Source organism: Mauremys reevesii, linkage group 5 (assembly GCF_016161935.1).
Source record: "Mauremys reevesii isolate NIE-2019 linkage group 5, ASM1616193v1, whole genome shotgun sequence".
NCBI lineage: Eukaryota > Metazoa > Chordata > Testudines > Geoemydidae > Mauremys > Mauremys reevesii.
Genome location: NC_052627.1, coordinates 98906827 through 98929353, shown reverse-complemented (window position 1 = coordinate 98929353; position 22527 = coordinate 98906827). Strand labels below are relative to the sequence as shown.

Below are 22527 nucleotides of genomic sequence, written 5' to 3'. Positions count from 1 at the left end.
TTCCTCTTGTAAATTATATAGGTTCCTTGCTCACAAGGACCTGTAGAAATAATACGGGATTTGGCCAGATCTGAAATCATAATCATTATGTAAATATAAATTATCATCACTGCAATATGAGGAGCCAAGTTCTTGTTGGTTACACCTGCACCACCACACTGTTTTTTTCATGTGGTTTCACAGGTGTAACTGAGATTAGAATTTGTCACATCAGAGATCTATATTTAACAAACTAAAAACAATTTAATCATTTTAATGTTTTTAAATAATTAAACTGAGTGTTAATGACTAGGTTGAAATACCATGATCACTGTAAACTGTAATATTCTCATTTGCCAAAGTAGTGATATCTGTCTGCAAATGCAGAAATATGCTGTGCCAATATTTTTTGTCATACATGTGTAAGCGTATGGCAACTCTAAAGTTCAATGGAAGGAGCTGTCTGCCGCCATCTAATGGTGAACTAGAAGAATAGACAATGAGCAAGACCTGAAGAAGATAAGATCTCTGTATAAGCTTGAAAGCTTGTATCTCTCACCGACAGAAGTTGATCTAATAAAAGATATATTACCTCACCCACCTTGTCTCTGTAATATCCTGGGAACAACACAGCTACAACAACACTGCATCCAGACCTTATTGGGATATCTTACATATTATCTCAATACGATCATCTTAAGGGCCGTCTCCAGGCACCAGCTAAGAAAGCAGGTGTTTGAGGCAGCCAATACAAAGGGGCAGCACCCCATCTGCTGTTGAGGTGGCAAGTCCCTCAGTCCCTCTCTTCCTCTTTAAGCTGGCACAGAAATGCCGCTGATTGGCTTACCACCCTCCCCCCGATGCTTGGGGCAGCAGAAAACCTGTAGGCAGCCCTGATCATTTTGGTTAAGATTCATTAAAATTTTGGGTGTAGGATTAATAAAAAGTTGTTGTTCTTATTGTGTGACAAAAGAGCAACTTGACTATACTTAATAAGCCCTCAGTGAGGAGTGAGCGGAGGAGTGGAGCTGAACACAAGGCAGAGAAAAAGGGGCTCCTACTTTCTCATGAGGAGTGAATCCCTGAGGGCAAGGACTCCACTCCTGGGTACTACGTACCATTGAACCTGAGTGAACTCTGATAAAGGCCTGGATCCAGCATCATAGAAGAGGTAACAAAGTGGTCCTATCAGTATCTCTAGACCTGTAATCCTTATAACTGGGTTAGGAGCCTGAGGATCTGGACTTGGCATCCTGGCTAGAAATGAGTGTGCTGAAAGACAGCATAGAGGTAACATGGTGGTGAGAGACAGCACAGAGTCAGCATTATGGCAAGACAGATTCTGGAGGCAGCATCATGTCAAGAGGTGATAGCAAGGTATCTCTCCACAGAAGCCAGGCAGCTCTTCCCTTTAGGACTGGAGATGTACCTGCCTGAATGCATTCCTGTACTCTGGGACTTCATGAACCACTGATAACAAACCATGAGTGGAGTGCACAGAAGGGGAAGGGGGGAAAGTGTCATGTGACAGGGATACTTGCCCGTTGGATGGTGACACTGTTAGATGGGGAAACTGAGGCAAAAGACTACTGCCAAAGATACTGAGGGTGGGTGTTTTACTTGTTGTTCATATATTATTCCTGACTTTTTGTGTTCTCAAATCAATGCTGTGTTCCTTTCCCCCCCTTGGTAGAGTTTTCCTTGTTTGGTGCGTAGACTACTTGTGAGAGGGAAAGTATTGTATGTTGAGGGTGCCCAAGGTGGTTTTCCCCCAGGTTCCTGGGTAGGGCTCAAGCAAGTAGTGTATATTAATTTCAAGAGGAACCCCTAGACACTTGCACTCACCCCTTTTTTGTGCCAATACCTGGCAGAAGGGATATGCTTGTAAAACCCCACCTTACTGACCCTGAAAACAAAAAAAATGGGTCAAGGGGGGGTCAGCTAAGAGATGGAAGGAGATACTCCCCTTCTGTGGATGCCATCCCACCCTATCCCATCCCTGAAATAAAACACTCCTCTTTCACATCTCCAGAATCACACAAGCACATGGAGAGGAAGATGACTGGATTTTTTTTTCACTTCTCTACATTTTTAGAGTCATTTTAATAGTACTTAGCATTTGTACAGGGCCATCTATTCAAAGATAGGATGTTAAACCACTCAATAAATGTGGTAAAATAAAAAGAGACTAAAGGGGTTTAATGTGGCAGATGATATCAGTGGATAATGTCATTGCTGGTTTAACCATAGCCTTAGTGAGCACACATATATGAATAATGGCCAAATATTCAAATGTGACTAGTGATTTTTGGATGCCTCAGTTTTTGGGTGCCCAAATTGAGATACCCTAAAGGGACTTGATTTTAAGAGGGTGTGTGCTCAGCATTTTTGAAAATCTGGCTTTTTTAGTGACTTTGGGTGCCTGATAAGTCACCTTTGGAAAATCTCGGCTGTTGCCTTTACTTCTGTCACTATCAAAGGTGCTTCATTAACACATTTTACACTAAATATACTATTGATATTTAAGGACCTGTACAACCTTAAATTAGCTCCTTTGGGTATATGTATTATGATACAGTCTCTAATTACATAATTACAGCCTATTTTTTTTCTTCAGGACCCTGGCGTCATACAGTGCACAAGACTGATCGTGTGGCAGATATTTAATGATGTAGCTATTCTATTTTTTCCTTTTTGTTTAATGTGTAGCCTCATGCCTTGTTTACTTTACTATTACGCTAGTCTATCCTATTACTACCCTATTCAAACCCTGCTGTGAAGAGAGAGTTACTAATTTCCTCATGGGCTTTTCTATGGGGTTCATCACTAGAGCATCTGAGTGCTTCACAAACATTAATTAATTTATCTTCAGAACACCCCTGTGAGGTTAGAGATTTTTTACAGATGGGGAACTGAAGCACAGAGAGTAAGGTAAAAAGTATCTACTAATTTGGGCTGCTCCATTTGAGATGCTTAGGACCTGATTTTTCAAAGTGCTTGATAGTATCTAGAACATTGTATGCTCAAAGTTAGCCGCCATTGACTTCAATTGGAGCTGTGAACACTCAGCATTTCTGCAAATAGACCACAGGATAGCAGATCAGGTCTCCAAAATATGAAGAACACACAGTCAGCAACCACTGTTTAAGCGATTTGCCCAGCATCACATAGGAAATCTGTGGCAGAGGCAAGGACAGAATCCAATTTTCCAGGGCATCATTCAACTGCCTTAACCTTGAGACCCTCCTTTTTTCTTCCTGAAGTCCCATGCCATAGTCACAATTCATTTAATAAATTACTCAGTGGTCCTACAGAGAACAATCTCTTTTATTGTACAAGACTGATTCCCCTCCAGAGCAGGCTCATCCTGTGCACAGAATGAGGCAGTCGGCCTATGGAGAACAAACAGTTCTGTTATCATGTAATTAACAACTGTATCATCATGCATATGCACAAGGGGGCTGAATTAATGTAGCACAGACAACCTTAATTCTGGCATTTCCTAACTTTTCTGAGGTGGTTGACTTTATAACCTTACTAGCATTCTTTTAAGGTAGCATATGTGGTGTTGGTTTCTGGTTTATTGGGGCAGTGGGGGATTGTGTATTATTTAAACAAGCCAGAAAATGTCAGGTAGAAAGAAGTTTCGAAATGTTTCAAGTGACTGAAATGGAGTTAGAAAGGAACCTGGAATCTGATTAACAGCAGTTCCAATCAGCTCATGCCATAATAAAGCATTGCAGGTATGCATGGCACAGTACCGAAAATTAAAAATATAATGTGGCATGGCACGTCACTGCCCAAATTTACTGGAATCCTTTGGGTTTGGCAGCTCAGCAATACTGCAGGTGTACCCTTTCACCTGGCATTAAGTCTAGATCAAGGAAAGAAAATGCTGTGCAGAATTATTTATTTATTTATGTAAGGAGTTTTCCATATCACAGAAAAGGATTGTGTTTGGTTTGTGAGATTGGGTGAAGGTTTGGGTCCTTTATTTTAACACTACTTATTTCATTATATACGATGGGTAGGCAACCTATGGCACACATGCCAAAGGCAGCACGTGAGCTGATTTTCAATGGCACTCATACTGCCCGGGTCCTGGCCACCGGTCAGGGGGGCTCTACATTTTAATTTAATTTTAAATGAAGCTTCTTAAACATTTTAAAAACCTTATTTACTTTACATACAACAATAGTTTAGTTATATATTATAGACTTATAGAAACAGACCTTCTAAAAACGTTAAAATGTATTACTGGCATGCAAAACCCTAAATTAGAGTGAATAAATGAAGACTCATCACACCACTTCTGAAAGGTTGCTGACCCCTGATATAGGATAATTATATTGCATACCTTGGGTGTTTCATTATTAATCTTACTGGAAAATTAGTACTTAAATAGGCAAATTTCATGTTTGTGGGTTTAGCCTGAAAGCTTGTAAATGTGATAAAGCTTTCTTAATTAAAGTAGTTATTTGTAAAAATTATAAGAAAAATATATTTTCACTCATTTTGGACTATGATAGAAATTTATGCTAGTTTAAATTTCCTGGTTACTACTTTCTCCTAGCTTTTAATAAAGTCCCTTTTCAAAGCTGAAAGTATTTGCACATCTTGTAGAATTCTTCGACACCAAATCTATCCCGGAGGTATTTCTGAATGAATTTTAATAGATTTTTGTACTGGAGAAATTATTCTACATTTCAGCACATAGCATCAAGTGACACTGCTGCATACAGATTTTTTTAATATTCTCTCTAAGTATACTCCTGTCACTGCTAAGGCTCCTTGCTCTACAACATCTTCTGGGGAAAAGGTGTTGCTATAGCTGCAGGCTAATCAGGGACGGCTCTAGAAATTCCGCTGCCCCAAGCAGGGCGGCGCGCTGCGCTGCTAGCGCTGCCCTTCCCTGGTCCCGCAGCCGGGGCAGAAGTGCCTGTGGACAGTCCCGTGGTCCCGCGGCTCCGGTGGAGCATCCACAGGCATGCCTGTGGGAGGTCCGTCCGAGCCGCGGGACCAGCGCACCCGCCGCAGTCATGCCTGCGGCAGGTCCGCTCGTCCTGGGGCTCCGGTGGACCTCCCTCAGGCATGACTGCGGAAGGTCCACCGGAGCCAAATGCCGCCCTGCCAGGACAATGCTGCCCCACGCGCCTGCTTGGCGCGCTGGGGTCTGGAGCCGGCCCTGAGGCTAATGGTAACTGCCAAACCTGATTGTATGCCATTTAGTTTGGATCTATACAGATTCCAGAGAATCCTGTCTCACTCTATCCCCCTTTTTATCTGTACGGCTAATCACTTTTGCTCATCACGACCAATATGTATTTCTTTCCTGATAGACTTGAAACATGGAAATTCGCTGTACAAATTCAGTAGTTCCAAGACAAGCATTATGTCAGTGTTGACATTCAGACTTGTAACTCATGGCTAAGAAAAAGAAAAGCAAGGTGATAAAAGTGAATTTCAAGCCTGTTCACTGATACCTATAAGAATGCTAAAAATTTGAGAAGCCTTTACAGTTGCATTGTTTTTTAAATTGAGAGAAGATAAGGAAATAAGCTAATGCATATTAATAAAGTAGGGAAACATGGTCTAGATTAAATTAATATAAAGTGGATGCATAAATGGTTAAGATTGGACTCAAAGAGCACTTGTCAGACTGGGAAGACTTATCTAGTGAAATCCCAGACGGATCAATCCAGCATCCAGTATTATTCAATATTTTCATTAATGACTTCCATAATAGAGTGGTGAGTATGCTTATAAATATGTGGATGATGCCAATGTGGGAGGGATTTCATGAACTTTGGAGTACAATATTAGAATTAAAAAGGACCCTGAAAAATTGGAGATTTGGTCTAAAATCAACAAGATGAAATTCAATAAGGACAAGTGAAAAGTATTAAATTTAAGAAGGAAAAATCAAATGCACAACTGCAAAATGGGTAGGCAGTACTACTGCTCAAAAATATAGTGGATCATAAATTGGATGAGTCAACAATTTGATACAGTTGCAGAAAAGTCTAATATAATTCTGGCGTTTATTAATAGGAGTTTCATATGTAAGACAGAGGCAGTAATTGTCCCGCTCTACTTGGCATTGGTGAGGCCTCTGCTGGAGTACTGTATCCAATTCTGAGTGCCAGGCTTTAGAAAAGATGTGATCAGTTTGGAGGAAGGCCAGAGAGAGCAACAAAAATGATAAAAGGTTTAGAAAACCTAACCCCCGAGGAAAGGTTAAACTGGGCATTTTTAGTCTTAAGTAAAGACTCGGTGGGGACCTGATAACAGTTTTCAGATATGTTAAGCACTGTTATAAAGAGAATAGTGATAAATTGTTCTCCATGTACACTGAAGGTAGGACAAGAAGCAATGGGCTTAGTCTACACAAGGGAGATTTAGGTTAGATATTAAGAAAAGCTTTCTTACTATAAGGGGAGTTAGTTCTGGAACAGCCTTCCAAAAGAGGTTGTGGAAACCCCATTATTGGAGGCTTTTAAGAACAGGTTGAACGAGTATCTGACCGGGATGGTCTATTTTTACTTGGTCCTGCTTCACCTCAGGGGGCTGGACTTGAACTCTCAAGTCCCTTCCAGGCCTGCATTTTAATGATTCTAGGATATTATTTTCAGAGTATTAAGAAATATTTGGGACCTAGTCCTGCTTGCATTAAAGTTAAAGGCAAATCTCCCATTGACTTTCTTGGTAGCAGGATCACACATTGCTGCTGACTGAGAAGTCAGATGGAGCAGGCGGTGAGAGGCCATCTTTGCTCATTGTAGAAATGTTGCTGCTAAATATGGAAAGGTAGGTCCTTGGTCATTGATCAAAGTAATTTGATCTGTAAAAGTAATTTACTGTAAACTTATGACTGTTTCTAACCCTCTGCTATTTGACTTGTGCATTTTATTTTTTGCATTAAATGATTCTCTTTGTAAATTGTTTTGTCCTCATTTTGAAAGACTTGAGAGAGCATGTCCGCAACACCATAAAATGAAACATCCTATGCCATGCATAGATTGAAATTAATAAGGACACTGAAGATGTTAGTAAGCAATTGTCATATTACAGTTTTAATTAATATACAAGTTCATAATTCTTTATGCACATGATTGTATCTTGGTGCTCAGAAACTGAGCATATAAGGGTAACAATGAGGTTGACTGATTTGCTAATCAGGTGTAATGTAATTGTTATATCTCAGAAATTATATCTAGACTGAGTTATTTGCAGTGTTGTTGTAGCTGTGTTGGTCCCATGATACAAGGGAGACAAGGTGGGTAAAGTGATTTCTTTAATTGGACCAAATTCTGATGATGAAAGGGCGACAAGTTCTCTTTCTCTTTGTCTCTCATCTAAATTGAGTGACATTCTTTAGAGCTTGGGCTTACAAACCACAAATTCTTTACCTGGGATTGAACATACCATACTCTCTTGGCATCCTCATCACATACTCACTGAGAACTTGAAGCAGCAATGCTACTTCTATGTTGTTTAGGTAGTTCTTTTAGCACAGCAAAATGTAATCCTCATTTTTTGAAATGTAACTAGTGTCAAACAAATACATGAACTTGCACGGAGGTGTACAGATTGCATGGGGGGAAGGAGGCACCAGGAAGTTAGACTGTATGCAGGTTCTTAGAATGATAGCTGGAGTGAGTCCTTTCATGCTATTACCCAGCACACAGTACATGACACTTAAATGTGTCTGTATTGTTTCGAATACTGGCACCTGTAAATGGTATTGGTAAATATGTAGGATAAATACTAGCATAGCAATACAAAATGCATCCCTAATTCATCAAAGATGATGGGTGAAATCCAGGCTCCACTGCAGCCAAGGAGAGTTTTACCATTGACTTCTGTGGAGCCAGAACATTATCCAAAGAGTTTAAATAAACTTCAAGAAATAAGATGACTTAAGATGAATAAATAAATATTAGAAAAGGAAGGAGGATTTTGGGATACATATTTCATACACCTTAAGAAAAATCTGTATTGCAAAGGATTAGTTAGGTAAAGAAGAAAAATGAAGCTGAGGTAAAATAAGAAAATAAAGAAGGAAGCGACAGTAAATACTACCATAACTTCAGAATTAAGGGGCAAATTCTGCCATTCCTATTCCAAGAGCAATCCCATATAATTGATTCCAGGTAATGTTAGCCAAATCTGGATCTAAATGAACGTCTGCAAGTTTACTGTACTTATGTGTGGATGTTTTAGTAGAGTCACCCCTCCCTCCCCCCAAAAGGTACATTTTTGGTCAATTCTTAAACCTTTGCTGTATATAATTTACATAAAGGAAGGAATGCAGTTGAATTTTCTCCAAATCTAGTTACACAGGCAAACATATAAATCCATGTGATGAATTTGTTCCTCAAAATCACATTATTTCCTACATATCTAATATTTCTTTGGGACCAGTTATGAAATATTTAGAAAGGATTTGGGGGCTCTCCTGTTGAACTTCTGTTAGGTGGTTTTTGGGGTTTTTTTTTGGTTTGTTTGTTTTAATACAAAGTGAAGTATGAAGGGGATGGTACTGTAAATAGTTCCAGAGATTTTAAAACACTAATAGATAATGGCAGGTGTTTTAGAAAAGACATATAGTGGGGATAATTAAATAATAGCAACATAACATTGACAGCTCATCAAGGGCAGAAGATGGGTTTGGTAAGAATGTTAAAAGATACAAGGATAGATGTCTATGGCTGATGAATGTTGTAAAATGAAACACATTAACTGTGAATTAAGTTTCACATAACAGAAAACAAATTAACATAGTAACCCCATTTAAAATGACTGATATGTCTGATACAGCAAAATAGAAAACCATCAACATGACATATAAGTGATGAAAACTATCCTGAGGTTAAAAGCAGAAGAGCATATATCACACTGTATACATTATCAAAAATGCCAGATAGCATGGATTTTAAAATAAGACTCTTATGGAGGAGACTGTTGGTAGAACTCAGAAATAGAAATGCATGTTTGTAAATTATTTTTTTCCTCAGTGAACAGATACATGGCTCCTACTTAAGCTAGAGTCTTAAAGATTCAAAACAGCTACAACTACAATTATTGTACATATTAACAAAAAGAATTACAGAAGACATTAAAGACAATGGAAAGTTTTTTTTCTATCTTCTTGAATATGTAACTGACCATGGATTCTTACAACATTCCTTTATGGTGCAGAGGAAATTTTACTGCAGCATTTTGTGATGTATTTTCACCTGGGTTTTTGAATAAGGTTAGTTAGAACTGATCATGTAGTTTAGTTACATGCTACTGGTCTTTGTTCCCTAACTGTGATTGTGCATCAGTTGTCATTCATGAAGCCATCTGGGTCATTGGAAGCCATTTTGAATCTGTTTCTCTGAGACAAAAGAATTCATGTGCTCTTTTTGAGGTAATGCCCCAACCCAACATTCTGCCTGTGCTGTTGCTACAATTTTACAAACAATATAACATGAGACCTGATTATGGCTATTTCTGTGCAACAGTAATTTATCTTTTAGAGGTATTCATCACATTATAGTTGATCAGATATTCCAATAGGCAACCACTCTCTGAGTTTCTCTTCAATTTTGCTGGTGTCTGTATGCGATTGAAGCCAGACTGTTGTCTTTCTTTTCTTTCTTTCATAACAAGTGTATGTATTGAATTTAGAATTTCAGTTTATTTAAAATATGAATGACAAATGTGACTAATGCATGCAGACTAATAAGCTGCAAACAAAGCAATCAATACAGACTATTAATCAACCCAAGGACCTCTTGCTACAATTTCTATAAAAGACTGACAATGGTTTTAAAAACTAACACATGAAATTCTGTAGCTTGTACTGTTTAACAAGGCCAACATACTCACTTTTATTTGTTTTCTTTTAAAAAATGTTATGCAACAATATTGAGAGATGTAGAAATAAAAGGGCTTTGAGTGGTTCTTCACGATGGTACTGAACATGAAATATTCAATTTGTTAGAACTTGCAGGGCTGGAACTATGGGGATTCTGGATTGCTGACTCATCCACATCACCACAGGAGGCATCGGCTGGGCTCCCACAGAAGGACCCTGTGAGGCTGGATTCAGCAGGAAATACTATCCAACAGGACCTGACAGGTGGCCCCTGATTGGCCGATACCAGTACTTAAACAGGAAGCCACGAAAAGAAGCTGTCTGAGCAACAACACAGACTCCCTGCCCATCTCTACTCTAGACCCTGCTTGCAATACACCCTAGACTCTGGCTTCTGACCCTAGTTTGTCCTCAACTTCACTATTTGATTGCTGTCTGTAACCTTGTGTACAAGCCTGATCTCCTGCTAACCTGACCCTCCCTGTCTCCTGATGCCTGACTCTCAATTCACCCTCTGACCTGTCTCAGATTATGTCCTCCCGATAACCTGACCCTGCCTGCCTATTGGAGCCTAACTTTCAATTCACTCTGTGGCTCATCTTGGGACTGTGACCTCAAAATACCTGATGTGGCCTGATTCCTGCTCCAGCTACTAGGTATGACTGCCCTCATTCTGGTTGTGACACTAGACCAGGTGCATAATCACCCCCCCCCAAAAAAAAAACCCCAAACAAATAAACAAACACACTTCCCATTGCTCAGGCATTAATGTATTGTGAACTTTTTCCTCTCAGGATTATCTGTGGAGAAATTTAGAATCAATATTTATACCTAATATTGCTACAAAATCCTCCCCCGGTCCCCCAAAATACCTGCTCTTTGAAAGATAAAAATATTCTGAATTCAAAACATCATTCTAATGCATAATTGTTATAAAGTAAAGGTTAATAATGGTAGCACTGGTGAGTACTGAGTTTTACAGATACCCAGTATGACAAGATATTGCATCTGTAATGTTAACTAAATACTATCACTCAGTGACATTAAATTATAACAACTTTGGTGAAAAAACACCTCAGAATCAAAACTGATTAAGTTTGTAAATGATTTGTGTTTGGGAAAAAAAAGACAATTGTCCAAAAAGAGGAGAGCTTTATAAAAGATTATGACAAATTTATATCAGATGCTTTTTCCATGTTGTAGGTCAGCTAATGCCCTGACAGTTCTGTATCCAACTCTTACTTGAAGCAGACATGATAGGACGCAAACAGCAGCACTTAAATGAGAGTTAAGGTTAATGCAGATCATTCTGACATCTGTACAAATGTGACAGCCAATCCCGCTGAAATACTTTTAAAATATTACTGATGCCAAGATCAACGGTGCTGAATGTTACACTAATATCCAACTGTGAAAAAGAGACACATCATTGGAATGGGAATTCAGGACCAGAATTAAGAAGCTCTAAATATGCTGTGATAAAGCTATGAACCAGACTAAATTTTTCAATTAAATGATTGCTGGAAAGACAACTAAGAAGAGAACACAGAACTCATTGGGCAGTGAGAGAGGCCATTCAGCCCATCCAAGTTCATCCATTCTTAGTACTCTACTTCCCTGTGTTTGGCATCTCATTTTTCTCATAGAACGCCTGTGTTTTTGCCTCAGCAAGTTTGCCTGACAGCCTGTTTCACCCATTTATCACTCTCTTCATGAAAAAAGTGGTTTTTGACACCTATTCTGATTTTTTTTCTCCTTAAATGGTCATTGTATTTTCCTATATCCAATCTTCTGTGCTGAACTGAAAATATCTCAGATATTATTGTCATAAAAATTGTATATGCTTCAGTTTAACCTTTTCTTAGCTACTGTATTTTGCAGCTAATGTAGATATCTGTATTTTCAGCTGGTCCCGTTAAACATGGAGGCTCAATCTCCAGGGTTGTCTTTCTTTTTTTCCAGTGCTACGGCAATTAATTCCTGTATCTTAATGAATAGAACTGTTTATCCTACCATGTCTGTTTGTTGTAAGACATGATTGCAGATCTGTAGTAGTTTCAGCTGAATTGTGACATACAGGGCCAAATCCTCAGTCATGGTGTTTTGGCAATGGGCCTAAGCTAATTGACACCAGATGAGTTTCTGCCCCAGTATCTCCAAGCAAAATTGTGGCAAACATCAATGTGGGTGCGCTGGTGATGGGGAGAATCCAAAGAATCTTTCTGCCTTGTGTCCTTACACAGGTTCTGCTCAGGTCAAGGATTGCACTTGGCTAGTGACACGAGCCACCCAAAAGCAGCAGGGAAAGGGAAGGCCACAGTGCATACTCCCTGATACCTTGGTTCCTAGAAATTTGTTGGCATGCTGTCACACGTTTTTCTCTGCAATTTTGGCACCCAATCCTGTGAGATGCTGTGAACCGGTTACTCCTCTTCACGTCAACCAGAGTTGAGGACATCAAGCAAATCACTAGAGACACTCAATGAATTGCAGAATGGGAATGTTAGTGCCTACCCCTGCCTCCTTTGAAACCACTGCTAAAATTATTGACTTTAATAGGAATGGCTCAGGCTCTTTGAAGTACTACAGCAAATTGGCAAGAAGAAAGCAAAATTATAGCATCATCTTTTTAAATTATTTAATGACAGAGTCTGGGTCCCTTACTTATACTAAGCAGTATCTAAACCATACTTTCATTGAAACTGGTGCTGCCAAACCTAAATGTAGATTAGCCTGCGTTAGTAGATTTACAGTAAATAGAGCCCTCAGTGCAAATGATTCTGAATGATAGAAACTAAAATATGTGACAATGTGAAACTTATGAAATGGGTTCTCTGAAAAAGGTTGGCACATTTTATGTTACTTGAATGGCTAAATTTGACCTTTCGGTATATTTCTTTTTGATACTTGGGTACTTGTCTAGTTAATTTGTACACATGGCAGGATCTTGTATGCACTGATTTAATAATAAAACTATATTTTCATCTCATTTACTATCTGCCAGTTGCATTTGTCTTCCTAGTTCTATCTATTTATCTAGGCTCTGTCTCAGCACTCAATTGTCCTTTGCACTACACACCTGCATAGAAACATAAGGAGGAGTAAGACACACATCACTTCATACTCCTGCATCGCCTCCCTGGATTTTAAGTCCAGTCCACAAAGATAAGCAAAGTGCTGATTATTTACCAGAAACTTTCAACAGATGAGTTTGAGGTGAGGAAGGTTCCATCCTCCCAGCAATACATCACCCAGTATGGATAACCCAGCATGGGAGCACCAGTAATTTACTACTGATATGGAATAATGCAGCAAATTACTACCCTCCTACGAGAGGAGAGCAAGGAGATAATCATGCTTCTTTGGGCCGAATTCCCTTCCTGCACTGATTCTGGTGTGACACACCAACATAACAGACCTTACAAAGTGGTAATGGCTAAAACACAATCTCTCACTCTAGTAAAGTAATCTGGGAACTTTCAACATTGAAGTAAACACTTTCTCAAAGTAACCTTGAAATGTTATCCTATATTGATTATTACCTGCTTTCATGAGGTATTTAGCACATTTTAGGGCACTGAGCTCATAGTTATAAATAATCCTAATATATTATACTGGTCTACAATTTTTGAGAAGTCGTCTGCTTCAGAGATAAAATGTGCTATTTATTATGTATTTTGATGTGCTGAATTCAAATATGACAATTAAAACAACTGATTGGCTACTGTTTCTAAGATATTTAAGTTTTTACATTTTATGTCTATGTATATTGTGTAGATAGTAGAGCTTTAATCATAAATTGTAAACCTAGGTCGTTTCATGTGTTTATGGTTGCTTTACATGATAATATTTCACCTGTCCTGTTTATGTAACACTTTAAAAATCAGCAAAAAGGGTTATATAACTAAAATTTATTATGAAACAAAAGGCAAAAAACTATTATGTACATAGTTTAGTCCTATTCACTGACTACTCGGCGCTTCTTGGCTTGTCTCTTGTATTCATTAAATGGAGCATCTCTTGTCACTGTCCAGCAATAGTCTGCAAGAATTGATGGGCTCCGTTTGCCCTGATAGCGTTTCTCCATTGTTGCAATGTCCTGGTGAAATCGCTCGCCGTGCTCGTCGCTCACTGCTCCGCAGTTTGGTGGAAAAAAATCTAGATGAGAGTGCAAAGAATGTATCTTTAGTGACATGTTGCAACCAAGGCTTTTGTATGCCTTGAGGAGGTTTTCCACCAACAACCTGTAGTTGTCTGCCTTGTTGTTTCCGAGAAAAATTATTGCCACTAACTAGAAGGCTTTCCATGCCGTCTTTTCCTTGCCACGCAGTGCATGGTCAAATGCATCCTCTCGAAGAAGTTCACGAATCTGAGGACCAACAAAGACACCTTCCTTTATCTTAGCTTCACTTAACCTTGGAAATTTTCCACGGAGGTACTTGAAAGCTGCTTGTGTTTTGTCAATGGCCTTGACAAAGTTCTTCATCAGACCCAGCTTGATGTGTAAGGGTGGTAACAAAATCTTCCTTGATTCAACAAGTGGTGGATGCTGAACACTTTTCCTCCCAGGCTCCAATGACTGTCGGAGTGGCCAATCTTTCTTGATGTAGTGGGAATCTCTTGCACGACTATCCCATTCGCAGAGAAAACAGCAGTACTTTGTGTATCCAGTCTGCAGACCAAGCAAGAGAGCAACAACCTTCAAATCACCACAAAGCTGCCACTGATGTTGGTCATCGTTTATGCACCTCAAAAGTTGTTTCATGTTGTCATAGGTTTCCTTCATATGGACTGCATGACCAACTGGAATTGATGGCAAAACATTGCCATTATGCAGTAAAACAGCTTTAAGACTCGTCTTCGATGAATCAATGAACAGTCTCCACTCATCTGGATCATGAACGATGTTGAGGGCTGCCATCACACCATCGATGTTGCTGCAGGCTACAAGATCACCTTCCATGAAGAAGAATGGGACAAGATCCTTTTGAGGGTCATGGAACATGGAAACCCTAACATCACCTGCCAGGAGATTCCACTGCTGTAGTCTGGAGCCCAACAGCTCTGCCTTACTCTTGGGTAGTTCCAAATCCCTGACAAGGTCATTCAGTTCACCTTGTGTTATGAGGTGTGGTTCAGAGGAGGAGGATGGGAGAAAATGTGGGTCCTGTGACATTGATGGTTCAGGACCAGAAGTTTCATTCTCTTCCTCTTCCTCGTCTGACTCAAGTGAGAATGATTCTGGTGCATCAGGAACCGGCAGTCCTTCTTCGTGGGGTACTGGGCGTATAGCTGATGGAATGTTTGGATAATGCACAGTCCACTTTTTCTTCTTTGACACACCTTTCCCAACTGGAGGCACCATGCAGAAGTAACAATTGCTGGTATGATCTGTTGGCTCTCTCCAAATCATTGGCACTGCAAAAGGCATAGATTTCCTTTTCCTGTTCAACCACTGGTGAAGATTTGTTGCACAAGTGTTGCAGCATATGTGCGGGGCCCACCTCTTCTCCTGATCTCCAATTTTGCAGCCAAAATAAAGGTGATAGGCTTTCTTAACCATAGTGGTTATACTGCACTTTTGTGATGCAAAAGTCACTTCACCACAAACATAGCAGAAGTTATCTGCACTGTTCACACAAGTACGAGGCATCTTTGCTCACTTTGGCTAAACAGAAATGTGTCCCTTTGCAAAATCAAACACTGACAAATAAGAGAGCACGACACTGTATGATTTCTAGAGCTGATATAGGGCAATTTGTTCAGCAGAGTGATGTAAGCTTCGTTATGATTGCATCATCCATGACTTCTAGGAATAACATGATGCAATTCATATCATGTATGACGCAATACCAGCTTCAGATTGCATCATTCATTGTTTTGCCTAAAAAGCAAGTACTGTCCAAACCCAGTCATAGATTTATTCATAGATCCAGTCAAAGATGTATTTTAGTCATTTCTGGTTTAAATTGAGATCCCTTCCCTTTATAACTCACTTATCCTCCGCTATTCCCAAGTCCAGGGTCGTATATACTGACCCAATAGCATATCTTGAAACTAGAGCCAATCAACAATTTTAAGCATCATTTTCATTCTCAGTGACCCAGAATTAGTAAAGTTTGACTACATTTATTTCAGAAGCATTTTGGCTGTAGAGCAGTGACATCTGTCACGTTTAGGATATTTTCATCTCTTTAGTTCCTGGTACATAGAACTGTAACAATCTGTGAGGTCTGATCTTTTCCTTGCAAGATCAGTGAGAGCTGATACTTGACAAATTGATCTTAGCATAGCAGTTCTATTTTTAATTGGTCTGTGATGTACATATTAGAAATATGATCTAATCTTAAAGTACAAATGTGTCATTTTATGAGTTTTAGCTTTCCTGATGGCCGTCTAGTGGAATTGTTAGTGTAACTAAGATGAGCAGTGTTTGGCCCTATTGGGTTACTGGCTTTCACTTCTTGTACAGTGAGAGAAGAGAGCTACAGAACCTTCTAGGTTAAATTTCAAGCACTTGAACCTGGGGACAGCCACTGAATCTTTCAAATTTTTAAAATTCTCCTCAAGTTCCAGAAAAAGCACTTTTAAGTGTTAACTTGGGAAAAACATTAGAAAACCTTTTGAAGCAGAGAAACTGCTTCCCTCTATTTTTCTGCGGGCTGCTTGTTTTAAAAAAGATCTTCACATTTACCCCAATGGGCCTTTTAGAGGGTAGAGAATATAACCTTATTTTTTCCAACACTGTTTACTTTGTTCTATCCTCCATTACAGTAATTCCCAAGGATGCTCATACACATTCTTCCAATATTTCAGAACTGTTTTCAAGGGCAGCTATTCATGGCTAAGAGATTCTGCACTGCTGCCACTTTGCTGACAGTTTGGCTGGCTAGGTTACGGGGTCCTCTTATTTAGGTTTGCTCTTGAGCTTTCATACTTCAGATATACAGCTTCCAGAACTGGCTGCAAAAAATCTGAAGTATTATAAGAAACTCCAGCCACAGTTTTGATTCCAAGTTCTCATTTTGATTATAAAAATGTTCTTGTAAAATTAGCATTTGCAGAAGCTGAATCAGAGTTAATTAATAAATATGCAGAAATGAAACCACAAAAAATAATTAAATCTAAACTACAAAAAGGTCAGTCACATCGGAGTTCTGCCTACTGTAACTAATCCCAGTTCACTTAGCTTTTCCCCACTTACATTGATATTAAAGTTAAAATGTACATTAATTGGCCTTTTAAAGAAACATTGAAAATTTATGATTAGACAAAATGAAAAAAAGTTGTCTTTCATTCCATTTTTTTAACACTAGAAGGCACAGATGTAAAAAGCAATTTTAATTCCAGCTAAATATGAGCTGAGCCAGTCTGAAAGGATCCAGTACCGTCACTCTGAAAGTGGGGCTACTCACCCATAGTTTTTACATATAATTGTATGCAAAAGGGTACCTAAGCCTGCATTACTGAGAGCATTGCTATTTCTCAGAAGAACAGTACCTGTTGGCTGTGGCAGCTGGATGATCTCCACCTTTGTCAGTGCTTTGTACTATTGGTAGAGTCAGACGCAATGTCAGTCTATAAGGGTTAGGTTCTTTGATCCTGCACACAAAACAACCCTTTTCCGGGGACCCTGATTTCCTGTAACAATGCTGAGTGGCTGCTCAGCTGCATTGCTCCACATAGGTTTGTCATGTAATCTCTTTGGATTTGTGGGTAGAAAATCTCCTCCTCTCACTCAGACCTGATTATGACAGATTCAGCAATTCCCTGCATACTGTGGACAAACCTTAGTGAATTAAATTTAAGTATTTTAAGAGTTCATTGTACTAAAAATGCAAATGTTTATGTATTATTGTGGGATTATATGTAAAGTCTCTGAGGAAGAGACTGACTAATGAAAACATTGAGAAGTGTTATGAATGCCAAAGGACTCTCAGGAAAAAAAAATGTACTAAACAAACTCTGACTTCAAGGAAATACCTGGGAAATTGGAAAGGCAAGTTACACGAGGCTGAGACCAGAGGCCCAAACTGGCTAAAAAAGTGACACTCGGATTCAGGGTGTATTTGTTCTGAAATAACAGCTGTTATGAACTTGTGACCATAGAAAAACCTCTTGGTGGGGCTTGAAGGCCTGGTCTCTGGTTTGAGCTCTTGCTGGAGTTTAAGAATAAATGTACATGGTACATGGTACATGGTTAGAAAGAGAAAAGAGAGATCTTATAACTGTGGTAATTACACTATTTATAGTCTTCAAAGAGTAAGCAAAGTGCAAACACAGGCCTGTCCAGGACTAATGCAGTGTAAGCAGGAAACTGTGCAGCCTGGAAATACCCTGGACAGGAGGGAAAGAGAGATGGGTCTCCACCCAAGAGAGATGATGGCTGAGGAGCAGGAAGCTGAAAAGTGAAAAGCAAACAGGATGTTAGGAATCATTAAAAAGGGGATGGAGAATATATTATTGCCCTTATATAAATTGATGGTACGCCCACATCTTGAATACTGCGTACAGATGTGGTCTCCTCATCACCAAAAAGATATACTGGCACTAGAAAAGGTTCAGAGAAAGGCAACTAAAATGATTAGGGGTTTGGAATGGGTCCCATATGAAGAGAGATTAAAGAGGCTAGGACTTTTCAGCGTGGAAAAGAGGAGACTAGGAGAGGATATGATAGAGGTATATAAAATCATGAGTGATGTGGAGAAAGTAGATAAGGAAAAGTTATTTACTTATTCCCATAATACAAGAACTAGGGGCCACCAAATGAAAGTAATGGGCAGCAGGTTTAAAACAAATAAAAGGAAGTTCTTCTTCACATAGCGCACAGTCAACTTGTGGAACTCCTTGCCAGATTTTGTTGTGAAAGCTAGGACTATAACAGCATTTAAAAGAGAACTGGATAAATTCATGGAGGTTAAGTGCATTCATGGCTATTAGCCAGGGTGGGTAAGGAATGGTGTCCCTAGTCTCTGTTTGTCAGAGGGTGGAGATGGATGGCAGGAGAGAGATCACTTGATCATTAACTGTTAGATTCACTCCCTCTTGGGCACCTGGCATTGGCCACTGTCGGTAGACAGGATACCGGGCTAGATGGACCTTTGGTCTGACCCAGTACAGCAGTTCTTATGTTCTTATGTGGGTGCCCTTGGTGGACCACAGAGGTAGACTACAGATGCAGTTGCCCTGAGCTATGACACTGATTACTAGTAAGATCTGATTTTTCTGATCATTTCCCAAACCTATTGAGCCCAGGTTCCAACACTCACTCTGTCTTGATCAGCATTTCTATGCACCATCCCTTTACCCATGCCTGCTTGGAACATGAACAGATGTGAGACTTTCAGATAATTCACTGTGTACTGTGTTTCCACTACATTACTTTGGTAGCATCCACAAAGACTCCACACTGAAGTGTCACCAATACAGCAAATCTCCAGTTCCTGCTTTTCAGAGAAATCTGTGCTGGAAAATGGTCTTTTCAGTCTGCTTTATTATTTCTGTTGATTGAATTAAAAAGAGGGTTCTTTCTGCAGCTCAAGGACAAGCTCATTATTTGGGTTTACATTCTAATGTCTCCTGTCTGTTTTGCTCTGAAAATAGACAGGTGTTACAGCATTGGTAGGTTTTGTTTTAAAAGGGCCTGTGAGCTCCCTTTCTTTGAGCCCTTAGGAGCAAACTAATGTCAAAAGGAGAATTTTATATTGTGCTTGTAGCCCCTCCCCTGAGCTGGAACTCAAGCTTCCTCCCTGATGCTTGTTAGTTGGAGTGACTTCTCCCCACCTCTAGCATGAGCTGGGTCTTGGGTTCTTTGTTGTGATACCTGATGCTTCCACCCAAGGTGACTCCTCCCTGTGCCTGGGACACAAGGTGGGCTATCCCTGTTACTACTACTGTTAACAAGGATTTTGACTCAGTATACAAGAAACAAAATACAACCCTTAATAAATAAAATTCTATTACCAAAAATAACAATATAGCAAAGGAGACTTTATTTGGGACCAGAAAGAGAGACTCTAGAGAAGGAAAGGGTACAGATAACTAATAAATGCTAAAACATTAGCATAATACAACAAATTCCCCACTTCCCACCATTCACAACTGTACCGCAAGCTCCAGCTTCCACTCTGGCACCTCCTAGGCAGATGGACTGCCTAGAATGAGTCCAAAGATGGGTGTACCAGTGGTCCCACGGGTGTTGTCCAACTCAAAGGGAACAAAAGAGACCCTCTTACAATGTTTTTACCCTCAAGTGGGTTGGGTCCTCTCTTGGCTCCATGGTCCAGAGTGATGGGAGTTCTCAGCTGGCTCTAAGTAGCTGACAGCAAATTGATTGTCTGCCTCCCTGCCCAGTGTTCTCCATTGGGCTGCTGGAGCTCTCTGAGCATTCACTGCATCCCTCAGCAATGCAACGATTCCCCTGGGAGAGACCATATCCTCTAATTGGTTCTGTTTCTCTCTCAGCTCTCTACTCAAACAATCAAAATTGAAACTAAAACTGGTCCCTTTGCCAGTGAGGGATTGAGCAGTCCTTGCTCCTCGTTGGCCCATCAAACTGTAAACATCACCTCATCAGAAGTCTCTGTTGGCATTTGCAGGAATATCCAGTGTATTTTGTCCCCTCAACAGACTCTAAGCAGGCTGATAAATGGTGTCCCAAGGCTCTGGAGTGGAGCCTTGTTGTTGTAGACCAGGCGTGGCCAACCTGAGGCTCCAGAGCCACATGCAGCTCCTCAGAAGTTAATATGCAGCTCCTTGTAGAGGCACAGACTCTGGGACTGGAGCTATAGGCTCCATCTTTCCAATGTACCAGCGGGTGCTCACTACTCAACCCTGGCTCTGCCATAGGCCCTGCCCCGACTCCACCCCTTCCCACCCCCTCTCCTGAGCCTGCCATGCCCTTTCTCCTCCCCACAGAGCCTCCTGCACACCACAAAACAGCTGATCGGAAGATGCGGGGGAGGCACTGATCGGCGGGGCTGCCGGTGAGCGGGAGGCTCTGGGAGCTGATGGGGGGGCTGCTGATGTATTACTGTGGCTCTTCGGCAATGTGCATTGGTAAATTTTGGCTCCTTCTCAGGCTCATAGACCATAGGTTAGGACCTCTAGAGGCAGTCCAATTTCCAGGAGCTGGCAATCTCTGAAGGGGTTACACATTCAACTCCTGGGTTGGAGGGGAATGTTAGATTCTCTGGTTATCCATGTGTCTGCTCTCCCAAAGAGCTCTGGTGTTTTGCTAGTACTGTTGTCCAGATCTGGTCTCTTCCACTGAGGAGATTGCATTCTGCTTGTGGTTATGACAACATTAACTGCATCAGCCTGGCATATGAACAAGCAAGTTGTTCCTTTTATGAATTAACATTTAACTCTGGGTATGCCCTCTTGGGCATAAAAGACTGAGCTAGTGGCTGGTTTTGTCTTGTATTAATCTGTACACATTTAAGTGATCTAATCCACACACAGTTAACAGGTGTACTAACTGGACCTGAAGGTGTCAACAGACTCTTCTTTCCTCTCAAAGTGTGGTACGTTTCTTATATAGTGTGAAGGGGCAGCCTTGTGTTCTGTGTATTGGGTCAGAGTCTCAGCCGGTATTAATTGGTGGAGCTTTTTAGTTCACACTAACTGAGAATCTGGTTCACTGTCTCACTCATTTATTTCTTTGCCATATCTTTCTTGGCAGATGGAGCGATAACACAGATTGAAAACTAATTTAGCTTTTCAGTATGTCCTGCACAAGGTCTCTTCAGAGAGGATAATGTGTGTTAATTTTCTATTTGGAGAAGAGAGACAGACATAGAGGGGAAAAAGGAGGGCAGCTTGGGTAGTGTAGTGGTCCCTTGCTCTCAAATGGGGAAGGAGGCCACTCTACCTTTCTATGTCAGGAAACAGCGCTTGGGCTTGGGTCTCACTGGTGGGGCCTAGCAGTAACAAGTCTATAGTTCTGTAGACACCTAGCAGAGGCAAACAAGCAGTAATGGTCTGATGCTCTAGCCCCCTCAGGCTTTTAGCCCACAGCCTCCTGGCTGGGGCTGGCAGTAATTAACAGTCTAGGGCTCTGGCCCTTTGAGCAAGGCAGAGCAGGGAGCAGGCTTTAACCTAAGCCTCCTAGCTAAGGCAGCCAGCACACACAGAGTCTATGGCTCTGGATCTTTAGGCAGGGCAGAGTGAGGGGCAGGCTTTAGCCTAAGCCTTCTGGTTAAGGCAGGAGTTTAAGTTCACTGTCTCCTGATGGGGCGGGGGGGGACTCTGAAAGCCAAGCATAGGCCTTCTAGCCAAGGGGTGCAACGGCCGCCATCCCAGGGGTGGGGTTGGCAACAGCGGATGTAGGTGGAGATGGACCCATCTGGCTCCACTGGCTCCCAGCCCAGGACCCTAGCAGTGGCAGAGTGTTCCATCACTGGGTCAGTGGGGATTCTAGCTACAGCACGCTGACTGCTGCTCCAGCAACAAAACCAGCCTAAAGTCTGGTTTCTTTGTGGTACTTCCTGCCACAGTCTGGAGAGGGGGTTCTGTACTCCAAGGGTCCTCTGTCTCCTCACGGTATACTGCAGATAGCATCTCCTCTGGTGGCCTCCATCTGCAGCAGTCAGGAGACTGGAGAAAGTTGTCTCCAATGGCTCCCAGTCAAATGAACTGTAGGGCCCTCTCTTTATACTTCCTGTCTGGCCCAGGTACTTCTG

The 22527-nt window shown here is 40.8% G+C and overlaps 1 long non-coding RNA gene across 2 annotated transcripts in view; it reads left to right on the top strand.

The window, feature by feature from the left end:
* LOC120407134 overlaps window positions 1-12833 on the top strand; it is a 107320-nt gene extending 94487 nt beyond the window's left edge. The window contains exons 2-3 of one of the 2 annotated variants that reach the window (XR_005599810.1): window positions 9971-10500; window positions 11048-12833. This is a non-coding gene — a long non-coding RNA (uncharacterized LOC120407134). Of the gene's footprint in view, window positions 1-9970 lie in introns of both variants that reach the window. The other variant, XR_005599809.1, reaches the window with a different exon arrangement.
* The last annotated feature ends 9694 nt before the right edge of the window (window positions 12834-22527 follow it).